General features: G+C 38.9%; 1 long non-coding RNA gene across 1 annotated transcript in view; it reads right to left on the bottom strand.

Moving 5' to 3' along the window:
* Positions 1-13,031, bottom strand: part of LOC309662435 — a 151,579-nt gene extending 138,548 nt beyond the window's left edge. The window contains exon 1 of the long non-coding RNA XR_014264678.1: positions 609-13,031. This is a non-coding gene — a long non-coding RNA (uncharacterized lncRNA). The remainder of the gene's footprint in view (positions 1-608) is intronic.
* Positions 13,032-14,294: the final 1,263 nt, after the last annotated feature.

Here is a 14,294-nt window from a genome sequence, read left to right as displayed (position 1 = left end):
TCCAGTCCTTCAGATTCCACTATAATCAAATTTAATGCTCATATTTCAGAGTTCATCGAGAAAGCAGCAATTGCAATTAATGGATGTCAGAATGTCCCAGCACTTCCAGCTGATGAAGATTCACTCATTGAAGTAAGTCATGAAAAAAGGGTAAAAATTCACCATTCGAATGGTAACTCACCAAGCGTATTTAGGGCTATATTTATTTCTATTGGAAAGATTTTTTTTTTTTAAATGTAGAACTTTTCACGTCTACATTCCTTTTAATAGATCTTTATTGGAGTATAATTGCTTCACAATACCATGTAAATTTCTGTTGCACAACAAAGCAAATCAGCCATATGTATGCACGTGTCCCCATACCCCCTCCCTCTTGAGCCTCCCTCCCATCCTCCCTATCGCACCCCTCTAGGTCAGCACAAAGCACCAAGCTGATCTCCCTGTGCTATGCTGCTGCTTCCCACCAGCCAACTATTTTACATCCGGCAGTGTATATATGTCGATGCTACTCTCACTTCGCCCCAGCTTCGCCCTCCCACCCCACGTCATCAAGTCCATTCTCTATGCCTACCTCTTTATTGCTGCCCTGTAACTAGGTTCATCAGTACCATTTTTTTTTTTGATTCCATATATATGTGTTAGCATACGGTATTTGTTTTTCTCTTTCTGACTTACTTCACTCTGTATGACAGTCTCTAGGTCCATCCACCTCACTACAAATAGCTCAATTTCATTTCTTTTTATGGCTGAGTACTATTCCATTGTATATATGTGCCACATCTTCTTTATTCATTCATCTGTCGATGGACACTTAGGTTGGTTCCATGTACTGGCTATTGTAAATAGTGCTGCAGTGAACATTTTGGTTCATGTCTCTTTTTGAATTATGGTTTTCTCAGGGTGTACACCCAGTAGTGGGATTGCTGGGTCATATGGTAGTTCTATTTTTAGCTTTTAAGTAACCTCCATACTGTTTTCTATAGTGGTTGTATCTCCCACCACCAGTGTAGGAGGGTTCCCTTTTCACCACACCCTTTCCAGCATTTATTGTTTCTAGCTTTTTTGATAATGGCCATTCTGACTGGCATCAGGTGATACCTCATTGTAGTTTTGATTTACATTTCTCTAATAATTAGCGATGTTGAGCATCTTTTCATGTGCCTCTTGGCCATCTGTATGTCTTCCTTGGTGAAATGTCTATTTAGGTCTTCTGCCCATTTTCTAACTGGATTGTTTGGGTGTTTTTGATATTGAGCTCCATGAGCTGTTTGTATATTTTGGAGATTAATCCTTTGTCTGTTATTTCATTTGCAAATATTTTCTCCCATTCTGAGCATTGTCTTTTTGTCTTGTTTATGGTTTCCTTTGCTGTGCAAAAGCTTTTAAGTTTAATTAAGTCCCATTTTTTTAATTTTGTTTTTATTTTTGTTACTCTAGGAGGTGGGTCAAAAATTATCTTCCTGTGGTTTATGTCAAAGAGTGTTTTTCCTATGTTTTCCTCTAAAAGTTTTATGGTGTCTGGCCTTAAATTTAAGTCTTTAATCCATTTGGAGTTTATTTTTGTGTATGGTGTTAGGTAGTGTTCTAATTTCATTCTTTTATATATAGCTTTCCAGTTTTCCCAGCATTACTTACTGAAGAGGCTCTCTTTCTCCATTGTATGTTCTTGCCTCCTTTGTCATAAATTAGGTGCCCATATGTGTGTGGGTTTATCTCTGGGCATGCTATCCTGCACCATTGATCTATATTTCTGTTTTTGCACCTGTACCATAGTGTCTTGATTACTGTAGCTTTATGGTATAATTTGAAGTCAGGGAGCCTGATTCCTCCAACTCCATTTTTCTCTCTCAAATTTGCCTTGGCTATTCAGGGTCTTTTGTGTTTCCATACAAATTGTAAGATTTTTTGTTCTAATTCTGTGAAGAATGCCATTGGTAGTTTGATAGGGATTGCACTGAATCTGTAGATTACTTTGGGCAGTATAGATATTTTCACAATATTGATTCTTCCAATCAAAGGACATGGTATATTTCTCCATCTCTTTATGTCATCTTTGATTTCTTTCATCAGTGTTTTATAGTTTTCTGAGTACAAGTCTTTTGCCTCCTTAGGCAGGTTTATTCCTAGGTATTTTATTCTTTTTGTTGCAATGGTAAATGGGAGTGTTCCCTTAATTTCTCTTTCTGATTTTTTGTCGTTGGTGTATAGGAATGCCAGAGATTTCTGTGCATTCATTTTATATCCTGCAACCTTACCAAATTCATTAATTAGTTCTAGTAGTTTTCTAGTGGATTTGTTAGGATTTTCTATGTGTAGTATGATGTCATTGGCAAATAGTGACAGTTTTACTTCTTCTTTTCCAATTTGTGTTCCTTTTTTTTTTCTTCTCTGATTGCTGTGACTAGGACTTCCAAAACTATGTTGAATAAGAGTGGCGAGAGTGGACATCCTTGTCTTGTTCCTGATCTTAGAGGAAATGCTTTCAGTTTTTCACCATTGAGTATGATGCTTTCTGTGGGTTTGTCATATATGGCCTTTATTATGTTGAGGTAGGTTCCCTCTACGCCCATTTTCTGGAGAGTTTTTATCATAAATGGGTGTTGAATTTTGTCAAAATCTTTTTCTGCATCTATTGAGATGGTCATATGGTTTTTATTCCTTAATTTGTTAATATGGTGTATCACATTGATTGACTTGCATATATTGAAGAATCCTTGCATCCCTGGGATAAATCCCACTTGATCATGGTGTATGATCCTTTTAATGTGCTGTTGGATTCTGTTTGCTAGTATTTTGTTGAGGATTTTTACATCTGTGTTCATCAGTGATATTGGTCTCTAATTTTCTTTTTTTGTGATATCCTTTTCTGGTTTTGGTATCAGGGTGATGGTGACATCGTAAAATGAATTTGGGAGTGTTTCTCCCTCTGCAATTTTTTGGAAGTGTTTGAGAAGGATAGGTGTTAACTCTTCTCTAAATGTTTGATAGAATTTGCCTGTGGAGCCATCCGGTCTTGGGCTTTTGTATGTTGGAAGATTTTAAATTACGGTTTCAATTTCATTACTTGTGATAGGTCTGTTTATATTTTCTAATTCTTCCTCATTCAGTCTTGGAAAATTGTACCTTTCCAAGAATTTGTGCATTTCTTCTTGGTTGTCCATTTAATTGGCATATAGTTGTTTGTAGTACTCTCTTATAAACCTCTGTATTTCTGCAGTGTCAGTTGTGATTTTCCTTTTTCATTTCTAATTTTATTAATTTACGTCCTCTCCTTTTTTTTCTTGATGAGTCTGGCTAAGGGTTTATCAATTTTGTTTATCTTCGCAAAGGACCAGTTTTTAGTTTTACTGATCTTTGCTATTGTTTTCTTCATTTCTATTTCATTTATTTCTGCTCTGATCTTTATGATTTCTTTCCTTCTGCTAACTTTGGGTTTTGTTTCTTCTTCTTTCTCTAGTTCCTTTAGGTGTAAGGTTAGATTGTTTATTTGAGATTTTTATTGTCTCTTGAGGTGAGATTGAATTGCTACAAACTTCCATCTTGGAACTGCTTTTGCTGTGTCCCATAGGTTTTTTTTTTTTTAACAACTTTTTCGGAGTATAATTGCTTTACAATGGTGTGTTAGTTTCTACATTATAACAAAGTGAATCAGCTGTACATATATGTATATCCCCAGATCTCCTCCCTCTTGCATCTCTCTCGCACCCTCCCTAAACCACCCCTCTAGGTGGTCACAAAGCACCGAGGTGATCTCCCTCTGCTATCCGGCTGTTTCCCATTAGCTATCTATTTTATATTTGGTAGTATATATTAGTCCATGCCACTCTCTCACTTCGTTCCAGGTTACCCTTCTCCCTCCCTCTGTCCTCAAGTCCATTCTGTACATCTGCATCATTTTTCTTGTCCTGCCACTAGGTTCTTCATAACCACTTTTTTTGTTTGTTTGTTTGTTTTTTAAGATTTCATATATATGTGTTAGTTTATGGTATTTGTTTTTCTCTCTCTGACTTACTTCACTCTGTATGACAGACTCTATGTCCATGCACCTCACTACATATAACTCTATTTCATTTCTTTTTATGGCTGAGTAATATTCCATTGTATATATGTGCCACATCTTCTTTATCCATTCATCTGTTGATGGACACTTAGGTTGCTTCCATGTCCTGGCTATTGTAAATAGAGCTGCAATGAACATTGTGGTACATGACTCTTTGAATTATGGCTTTCTCAGGGTATATGACCAGTACTGGGATTGCTGGGTTGTATGGTAGTTCTATTTTTAGCTTTTAAGGAACCTCCCTACTGTTCTCCATAGTGGGTGTATCAATTTACATTCCCATCAACAGTGCAAGAGGGTTCCCTTTTCACCACACCCTCTCCAGCATTTATTGTTGGTAGATTTTCTGATGATGGTAACATACTGACCGGTGTGAGGTGATACCTCATTGTAATTTTAATTTTCATTTCTCAAGTGATTAGTGATGTTGAGCATTCTTTCATGTGTTTATTGGCTGTCTGTATATCTTCTTTGGAGAAATGTCTATTTAGGTTTTCTGCCCATTTTTGGATTGAGTTGTTTGTTTTTTTGATATTGAGCTGCATGAGCTGCTTGTAAATTTTGGAGTTTAGTCCTTTGTTGGTTGCTTCATTTGCAAATACTTTCTCCCATTTTGAGGGTTGTCTTTTCATCTTGTTTATGGTTTCCTTTGCTGTGCAAAAGCTTTTAAGTTTCATTAGGTCCCATTTGTCTATTTTTGTTTTTATTTCCATTACTCTAGGAGGTGGATCAAAAAAGATCTTGCTGTGATTTAGTCAAAGAACATTCTTGCTATGTTTTCCTCTAAGAGTTTTATAGTGTCTGGCCTTACATTTAGGTCTTTAATCCATTTTGAGTTGATTTTTTTGTATGGTGTTAGGAAGTGTTCTAATTTCATTCTTTTACATGTAGCTGTCCAGTTTTCCCAGCACCACTTATTGATGAGGATGTCTTTTCTCCATTATATATTCTTGCCTCCATTATGAAAGGAAGGGTGACCATATGTGTGTGGGTTTATCTCTGGGCTTTCTATCCTGTTCCATTGATCTATATTTCTGTGTTTGTGCCAGTACCATACTGTCTTGATTACTGTAAATTTGTAGTATAGTCTGACATCAGGGAGCCTGATTCTTCCACCTCCGTTTTTCTTTCTCAAGAGATATGGGAACATATGTATATGTATAACTGAATCACTTTGTTATAAAGCAGAAGCTAACACACCATTGTAAAGCAATTATACTCCAATAAAGATGTTAAAAAAAAAAAAAGATTGTCTTGGCTATTCAGGATCCTTTGTGTTTCCATGCAAATTGTGGAATTTTTTGTTCTAGTTCTGTGAAAAATGACATTGGTAGTTTAATAAGGATTGCAATGAATCTGTAGATTGCTTTGGGTAGTATAGTCATTTTCACAATGTTGATTCTTCCAATCCAAGAACATGGTATATCTCTCCATCTGTTTGTATCATCTTTAATTTCTTTCATCAGTGTCTTATAGTTTTCTGCATACAGGTCTTTTGTCTCCTTAGGTAAGTCTATTCCTAGGTATTTTATTCTTTCTGTTGCAATGGTAAATGGGAGTGTTTCCTTAATTTCTCTTTCAGATTTTTCATCATTGGTGTATAGGAATGCAAGCAATTTCTGTGCATTAATTTTGTATTCTGCTACTTTACCAAATTCATTGATTAGATCTAGTAGTTTTCTGGTAGCATCATTAGGATTCTTTATGTATAGTATCATGTCATCTGCAAACAGTGACAGGCTAACTTCTTCTTTTCCGATTTGGATTCCTTTTATTTCTTTTTCTTCTCTGATCACTGTGGCTAAAACTCTCAAAACTATGTTGAATAATAGTGGTGAGAGAGGGCAACCTTGTCTTGTTCCTGATCTTAGTGGAAATGGTTTTAGTTTTTCACCATAGAGAATGATGTCGGCGGTGGGTTTGTCATATTCGGTCTTTATTATGTTGAGATAAGTTCCCTCTATGCCTACTTTCTGGAGGGTTTTTATCATAAAAGGGTGTTGAATTTTGTCAAAAGCTTTTTCTGCATCTATTTAGATGATCATATGGTTTTTCTCCTTCAGTTTGTTAATATGGTGTATCACATTCATTGATTTGCATATATTGAAGAATCCTTGCATTCCTTGGATAAACCCCACTTGATCATGGTGCATGATCCCTTTAATGTGCTGTTGGATTCTGTTTACTAGTATTTTGTTGAGGATTTTAACCTCTATGTTCATCAGTGATATTGGCCTGTAGTTTTCTTTCTTTGTGACTTCTTTGTCTGGTTTTGGTGTCAGGGTGAGGGTGGCATCATAGAATCAGTTTAGGAGTATTCCTCCCTCTGCTATATTTTGGAAGAGTTTGAGAAGGATAGGTGTTAGCTCTTCTCTAAGTGTTTCATAGAATTCGCCTGGGAAGCCATCTGGTCCTGGGCTTTTGCTTGGTGGAAGATTTTTAATCACAGTCTCAATTCCAGTGCTTGTGATTGCTCTGTTTGTATTTTCTATTTCTTCCTGGTTCAATCTCGGAAGGTTGTGCTTTTCTAAGAATGTGTCCATTTCTTCCAGGTTGTCCATTTTATTGGCATATAGCTGCTTGTAGTAATCTCTCATGATCCTTTTTATTTTTGCAGTGTCAGTTGTTACTTCTCCTTTTTCATTTTTATTTCTATTGATTTGAGTCTTCTCCCTTTCTTTCTTCATGGGTCTGGCTAATGGTTTATCAATTTTGTTCATCTTCTCAATGAACCAGCTTTTAGTTTTATGGCTCTTTGCTATTGTTTCCTTCATTTCTTTTTCATTTACTTCTGATCTGATCTTTATGATTTCTTTCCTTCTACTAACTTTGCAGTTTTTTTTGTTCTTCTTTCTCTAATTGCTTTATGTGTAAGGTTAGGTTGGTTATTTTAGATGTTTCTTGTTTCTTGAGGTAGGATTGTATTGCTATAAACTTCCCTCTTAGAACTGCTTTTGTTGCATCCCATAGGTTTTGGGTCATCATGTTTTCATTGTCATTTGTTTCTAGGTATATTTTGATTTCCTCTTTGATTTCTTCAGTGATCTCTTGGTTATTCAGTAGTGTATTGTTTAGCCTCCATATATTTGTATTTTTTACAGATTTTTTTTCCTGTAATTGTTATCTAGTCTCATAGCACTGTGGTTGGAAAAGTCAGCTTATACGATTTCAATTATCTTAAATTTACCAAGGCTTGATTTGTGACCCAAAATATGATCTATCCTGGAGAATGTTCCATGAGCACTTGAGAAGAAAGTGTATTCTGTTGTTTTTGGATGGAATGTCCTACAAATATCAATTAAGTCCATCTTGTTTAATGTACCATTTAAAGCTTGTGTTTCCTTATTTATTTTCATTTTGGATGATCTCTCCATTGGTGAAATTGAGGTGTTAAAGTCCTCTATTATTACTGTGTTACTGTCAATTTCCATTTTATGGCTGTTAGCATTTGCCTTATGTATTGAGGTGCTCCTATATTGGTTGCATAAATATTTACAATTGTTATATCTTCTTGGATTGATCCCTTGATCATTATGTAGTGTCCCTCTTTGTCTCTTTTAATAGTCTTTATTTTAAAGTCTATTGTGTCTGATATGACAATTGTTACTCCAGCTTTCTTTTGATTTCCATTTGCATGGAATATCTTTTTCCATCCCCGCACTTTCAGTCTGTATGTGTCCCTAGGTCTGAAGTGGGTCTCTTGTAGACAGCATATATATGGGTCTTGTTTTTGTATCCATTCAGCCAGTCTATGTCTTTTGGTGGGAGCATTTAATCCATTTATATTTAAGGTGATTATTGATATATATATTCCTATTACCATTTTCTTAATTCTTTTGGGTTTGTTATTGTAGGTCTTTTCCTTCTCTTGTGTTTCCTGCCTGGAGAAGTTCCTTTAGCATTTGTTGTAAAGCTGGTTTGATGGTGATGAATTCTTTTAGCTTTTGCTTGTCTGTAAAGGTTTTAATTTCTCCGTCGCATCTGAATGAGATCCTTGCTCGGTAGAGTAATCTTGTTTGTAGGTTCTTCCCTTTCATCACTTTAAATATGCCCTGCCACTCCCTCTGGCTTGCAGAGTTTCTATTGAAAGATCAGCTGTTAATCTTACGGGGTTTCCCTTGTATGTTATTTGTTGTTTTTCCCTTACTGCTTTTAATAGTTTTTCTTTGTGATTTAATTTTTGATAGTTTGATTAATATGTGTCTTGGCATGTTTCTCCTTGGGTTTATCCTGTATGGGACTCTCTGTGCTTCCTAGACTTGATTAACTCTTTCCTTTCCCATATTAAGGAAGTGTTCAACTATATTCTCTTCAAATACTTTCTCAGTCCCTTTCTTTTTCTCTTCTTCTTCTGGGACCCATATCATTAGAATGTTGGTGTGTTTAATGTTGCCCCAGTGGTCTCTGAGCCTGTCCTCAATTCTTTTATTCTTTTTCCTTTATTCTGCTCTGCAGTAGTTATTTCCACTATTTTATCTTCCAGGTCACTTATCCTGTCTTCTGCCTTAGTTATACTGCTATTGATTCCTTCTAGAGGATTTTTAATTTCATTTATTGTGTTTTTCATCATTGTTTGTTTGCTCTTTAGTTCCTCCAGGTCCTTGTCAAACGTTTCTTGTATGTTCTCCATTCTGTTTCCAAGATTTTGTATCGTTTTTACTATCATTACTCTGAATTCTTTTTCAGGTAGACTGCCTATTTCCTCCTCATTTTTTTGGTCTAGTGGGTTTTACTTTGCTCCTTCATCTGCTGTTTGTTTCTCTGTCTTCTCATTTTGCTTAACTAACTGTGTTTGGGGTCTCCTTTTCGCTGGCTGCAGGTTGTAGTTCCCGTTGTTTTTGGTGTCTGCCCCCAGTGGGTAAGGTTGGTTCAGTGGGTTGTGTAGGCTTCCTTGTGGAGGGGCCTGGTGCCTGTGTTTTGGTGGTTGAGGCTGGATCTTATCTTTCTGGTGGGCAGGACCACATCCGTTGGTGTGTTTTAGGGTGTCTGTCACCTTATTATGATTTTAGGCAACCTCTCTGGTAATGGGTGGCGCTGTGTTCCTGTCTTGCTAAGTTCTTTGGCATGGGGTGTCCAGCACTGTAGCTTGCTGATCGTTGAGGGGAGCTAGGTCTTAGTGTTGAGCTGGAGATCTCTGGGAGAGCTTTCGCCATTTAATATTACATGGAGCTGGGAGGTCTCTGGTGGACCAATGTCCTGAACTTGGGTCTCCCACCTGAGAAGCACAGGCCTGACACCTGGCCAGAGCACCAAGACGCTGTCAGCCACACGACTCAGAATAAAAGGGAGAAAAAAAGAAAGATAAAAAAGAAAATAAAGTAATTAAAATAAAATATAAAAAAATAATTATTAAAAATAAAAAAAGAAAGAAGAGAGCAACCAAACCAAAAAACAAATCCACCAGTGATAAGAAGTGCTAAAAAACTATACTAAAAGAAAAAGAAAAAAAAAAAAAAAAAAAAGGCAGACAGAGCCCTAGGACAAGTTATAAAAACAAAGCTATACAGACAAAGTCTTACAAAGAAGCATACACATGCACACTCACAAAAAGAGAAAAAGGAAAAATGTATATATCATTGCTCCCAAAATTCACCACCTCAAATTTGGGTTGATTCTTTGTCTATTCATGTACTCCACAGATGCAGGTACATCAAGTTGATTGTGGAGATTTAATCCGCTGCTCCTGGGGCTGCTGGGAGAGAGTCCCCTTTCTCTTCTTTGTTCGCACAGCTCCTGGGGTTCAGCTTTGGATTTGGCCCCGCCTCTGCGTGTAGGTAGCCTGAGAGCAGTTGTTCTTCACCCTGACAGGACGGGGTTAAAGGAGCAGCTGATTAGGGGGCTCTGGCTCACTCAAGCCAGGGAGAGGGAAGGGTACAGATTGCGGTGTGAGCCTGTGGTGGCAGAGGCCGGCGTGACTTTGCAGCAGCCTGAGGCATGCTGTGTGTTCTCCCTGGGAAGTTGTCCCTGGATCATGGGACTGTGACAGTGGCAGGCTGCACAGGCTCCCAGGAGGGGAGGTGTGGATAGTGACCTGTGCTCGCACACAGGCTTCTTGGTGGTTGCAGTAGCAGCCTTATCGTTTCATGCCCGTCTCTCGTGTTCCGTGCTGATAGCCGCGGCTCGTGCCCGTCTCTGGAGCTTGTTTAGGTGGCGCTCTTAATCCCCTCTCCTCGCGCACCCCGAAACAATGGTCTCTTGCCTCTTAGGCAGGTCCAGACTTTTTTCCAGACTCCCTCCCAGCTAGCTGTGTTGCACTGGCCCCCTTCAGGCTGTGTTCATGCAGCCAACGCCAGTCCTCTCCCTGGGTTCTGACCTCCGAAGCCTGAGCCTCAGCTCCCAGCCCCCACCCATCCCAGCCGGCGGGTAAGCAGAAAAGCCTCTCGGGCTGATGAGAAGCCTCTCACTTCTCCGCCATCTTGAAGGTCTCATCCCATAGGTTTTGGGTCATCTTGTTTTCATTGTCATTTGTTTCTATGTATTTTTTAATTTCTTCTTTGATTTCTTTAGTAATCTCTTGGTTATTGAGTATCACACTGTTTAGCCTCCAGGTATTTGTGTTTCTTACAGTTTTTTTTCCTGTAATTGATTTCCAATCTCATAGCATTGTGGTCAGAAAAGATGCTTGATATGATTTCAAGTTTCTTAAATTTTCCAAGGCTTGATTTGTACGCAAGAAGTGATCTATCCTGGAGAACGTTCCATGTGCATGTGAGAAGAAAGTGTATTCTGCCACTTTCAGGTGGAATGCTCTATAAATATCAATTAGATCTATCTGGTCTATCGTGTCATTTAAAGCTTGTGTTTCCTTATTTATTTTCTGTTTGGATGATCTGTCCATTGGTGTAAGTGGGATGTTAAATTCCCCTACTATTATTGTGTTACTGTCGATTTCTCCTTTCAGGATTGTTAGCATTTGCCTTATGTATTGAGGTGCTCCTATGTTGGGTGCATATATATTTACAATTATTATATCTTCTTCTTGGATTGATCCCTTGATTGTTATGTAGTGTCCCTCCTTGTCTCTTGTAACGTTCTTTATTTTAAAGTCTATTTTATCTGCTATGAGTATTGCTACTCCAGCTTTCTTTTGATTTCCATTTGCATGGAATATCTTTTTCCATCCCCTCACTTTTAGTCTGTATGTGTCCCTAGGTCTGAAGTGGGTCTCTTGTAGACAGCATATATATGGGTCTTATTTTTGTATCCATTCAACCACTCTGTGTCTTCTGGTTGGGGCATTTAATCCATTTACATTCAAGGTTATTATTGGTATGTATATTCCTATTACCATTTTCTTAATTGTTTTGGGTTTGTTTTTGTGTGTCTTTTTCTTCTCTTGTGTTTCCCACTTAGAGAAATTTCTTTAGCATTTGTTGTAAAGCTGGTTTGGTTGTGCTGAATTCTCTTAGCTTTTGTTTGTCTGTAAAGGTTTTGACTTCTCCATTGAATCTGAATGAGATACTGGGTAGAGTAATCTTGGTTGTAGGTGTTTCTCTTTCATCACTTTAAGTATATCCTGCCACTCCTTTCTGGCCTGCAGAGTTTCCACTGAAAAATCAGCTGATAACCTTATGGGGATTCCTTTGTATGTTATTTTTTGGTTTTCCCTTGTTGCTTTTAATATTTTTTCTTTGAATTTAATTTTTTTTAGTTTGATTAATATGTGTCTTGTTGTGTTTTTCCTAGGGTTTATCCTGTATGGGACTCTCTGTGCTTCCTGGACTTGGGTGACTATTTCCTTTCCCATGTTAGGGAAGTTTTCCATTATAATCTCTTCAAATATTTTCTCAGACCCTTTCTTTTTCTCTTCTTCTTCTGGGACCCCTATAATTCTAATGTTGGTGAGTTTAGTGTTGTCCCAGAGATCTCTCTGATTTTCGTCAATTCGTTTCATTCTTTTTTCTTTATTCTGCTCATCGGCAGTCATTTCCACCATTTTGTCTTCCAGCTCACTTATTCGTTCTTCTGCCTCCGTTATTCTGTTATTGATTCCTTCTAGTGTATTTTTCATTTCAGTTATTGTGTCGTTCATCTCTGTTTGTTTGTTCTTTAGTTTTTCTAGATCTTTATTAAACATTTCTTGTATGTTCTCAATCTGTGTTTCCATTCTATTTCCGAGATTCTGGATCATCTTTACTATCATTATTCTGAATTCTTTTTCAGGTAGATTACCTATTTCCTCCTCATTTATTTGGTCTTGTAGGTTTTTACCTTGCTCCTTCATCTGTGACATATTTTTTTGCCATCTCTTTTTTTTTTTTATGAGTGGGATTGTGTTCCTGTTTTACTGGTTGTTTGGCCGGAGGCTTCCAATACTGGAGTTTGTAGCCTGTTGGGTAGAGCTGGGTCTTGGTGCTGAGATGAGGAACTCTGTTATACATCACTCTGACGAATATTCCCTGGGGTCTGAGGTTCTCTGTTAGTCCAGTGGTTCGGACTTGGAGCTCCCACCGCAAGAGCTTCTGCCCAACCCCAGGCTCACAAATCAAGTTCTCCCGCAAGCCGCAGGGGGTGGCAAAAAAAAAAAAAGAACAATAACAAAGTAAAAAATAAAATTATACTAGGAAACTAACAGGTATGTTAGAAAGAATGTAAAAATAAAAATATAGATGAATCAACACCAGAAGGTGCATCAGTACTACAATAGTAAAAAAGAGGAGGTGGGAAAAGAAAAAGAAGTGGGGGGGAAGGCCTTGGCTGTGGAGAGTGGGGCCTAAGCAAGGGTGAGGTTTGGGCAGTGGGTGGGGCCAATGCTCAGGGCCCACAGGGCTGGAAAAGGCTCTGGAGACTGTGGGGGGTGGGACTTAGGCTCAAGGAACAGAAGGGGCCCAGGCGTGTCCCTGGCTCCTGGTCTCAGAGGGCAGGGGACCTCACCTGGGAGCCCAGCAGGCTTCCTGGGCTCGAGTGGGCGGGGCAAACACCTTCCTCTCCTCTCCTGCTCCTCTGGCCTGGGGTCTGAGAGGGCCCCTCCTGCCTGCCTCTCCTGATCCCCCCGCCTCCCTCCTATGTCCCCAAGACCAATGCAGCTTGGAGGGGCCTTGGAGGGTGGGGGATCAGCCTGGGAGCTCAGCAGGCTCCCCATGCCCAAGTGGGTGGGGCAGTCACCCTCCGCTCCTCTCCTGCTCCTCCCTGAGGGCCCCTCTTGCCTGCCTCTCCTGTTCTCCCCTCAGCCTCCCTCCTATGCCCCCAGGACCTAGGCGGCCTGGATGGGGCTTTGAGTGGGGGGAACCAGCTTGGGAGCTCAGCAGGCTCCCCAGCCTGAGTGGGCCAGGCCATCACCCTCTGCTCCTCTCCCACTCTTCCTGGAGAGGCCCCCCCACCTGCCTCTCCTGATCTCCCTGGCCTCAAGGGGGCCGATCTTGTCTGGCCTCCACTTCTCCTCCCTCCTCAGTCCCCCTATGTCCTACCACTTCACTCTGGGTTTCCTCCCATCTCCTTGGGGGTTAGAGTGCCCCACCAGTGGCCAACAGGTGGCCTAGTTGTGGGGACACGCTAACTCTGTGTCTTCCAATGCCACCATCTTGACTCCTCCTTCATGTCTACTTTTTTAAGATTGTTGATTTTTAAATCTTTAAAAGTTTTATTAAATGTTAAGATACGAAATTCTGATATAAACTCTTTAGGTTAGTACAATTTGCTTTTTCACAATCAAATTATTTTTATTGGTGATTCCATGGTCTACCAAAAATGCTGAACTGGGACGTGGAATACCCAGTTCTAATATTAATTTGTTCTGTGACAATGAATGATGGATCACAAAGTATTTATTAAGCATCTATTGTGTACATGCCTTACATATTGTACTAGGAGTGATGAGTTACAAAAATAAAAGATCTGCTCATGCCCATAAGGACCAAAAAATATAGTCACTATCTCGAATTTCATTTGAAATGTTCAGAAAATACTGCATTAAACTCTGACTCATTAGTTTTTCTTTCTTTCTTTCTTTTTTTTTTTTGATAGAGTAGGCTTGGCTGTAGCTCAGAAAAAAATGTGTTCTACCTAAAACCCAACGTAAGTGTTAAAAGTGGATTTAATATTTTTGAAAGCCATAAGTTATTTTTTCAAGGGTTAAGATTTTCCTGCATAATGGAATTCTCTTATTTAAGATATACTGCCCTGTTCCCCAGATATTCCATACTGATAACACTTGCTTAATAGTCCATCTGTCTAAGGACACTTCGAATCCTAACACTTTCTCTAGAATTGCAGGTGACAGTGAAGACAATTTCAT

Source organism: Balaenoptera physalus (assembly GCF_965194825.1).
Source record: "Balaenoptera physalus genome assembly, chromosome: 6".
In the NCBI taxonomy this organism is placed as follows: domain Eukaryota; kingdom Metazoa; phylum Chordata; class Mammalia; order Artiodactyla; family Balaenopteridae; genus Balaenoptera; species Balaenoptera physalus.
Note: the sequence above shows the minus strand (reverse complement) of the source record. Positions and strands in the feature narration are given on the sequence as shown.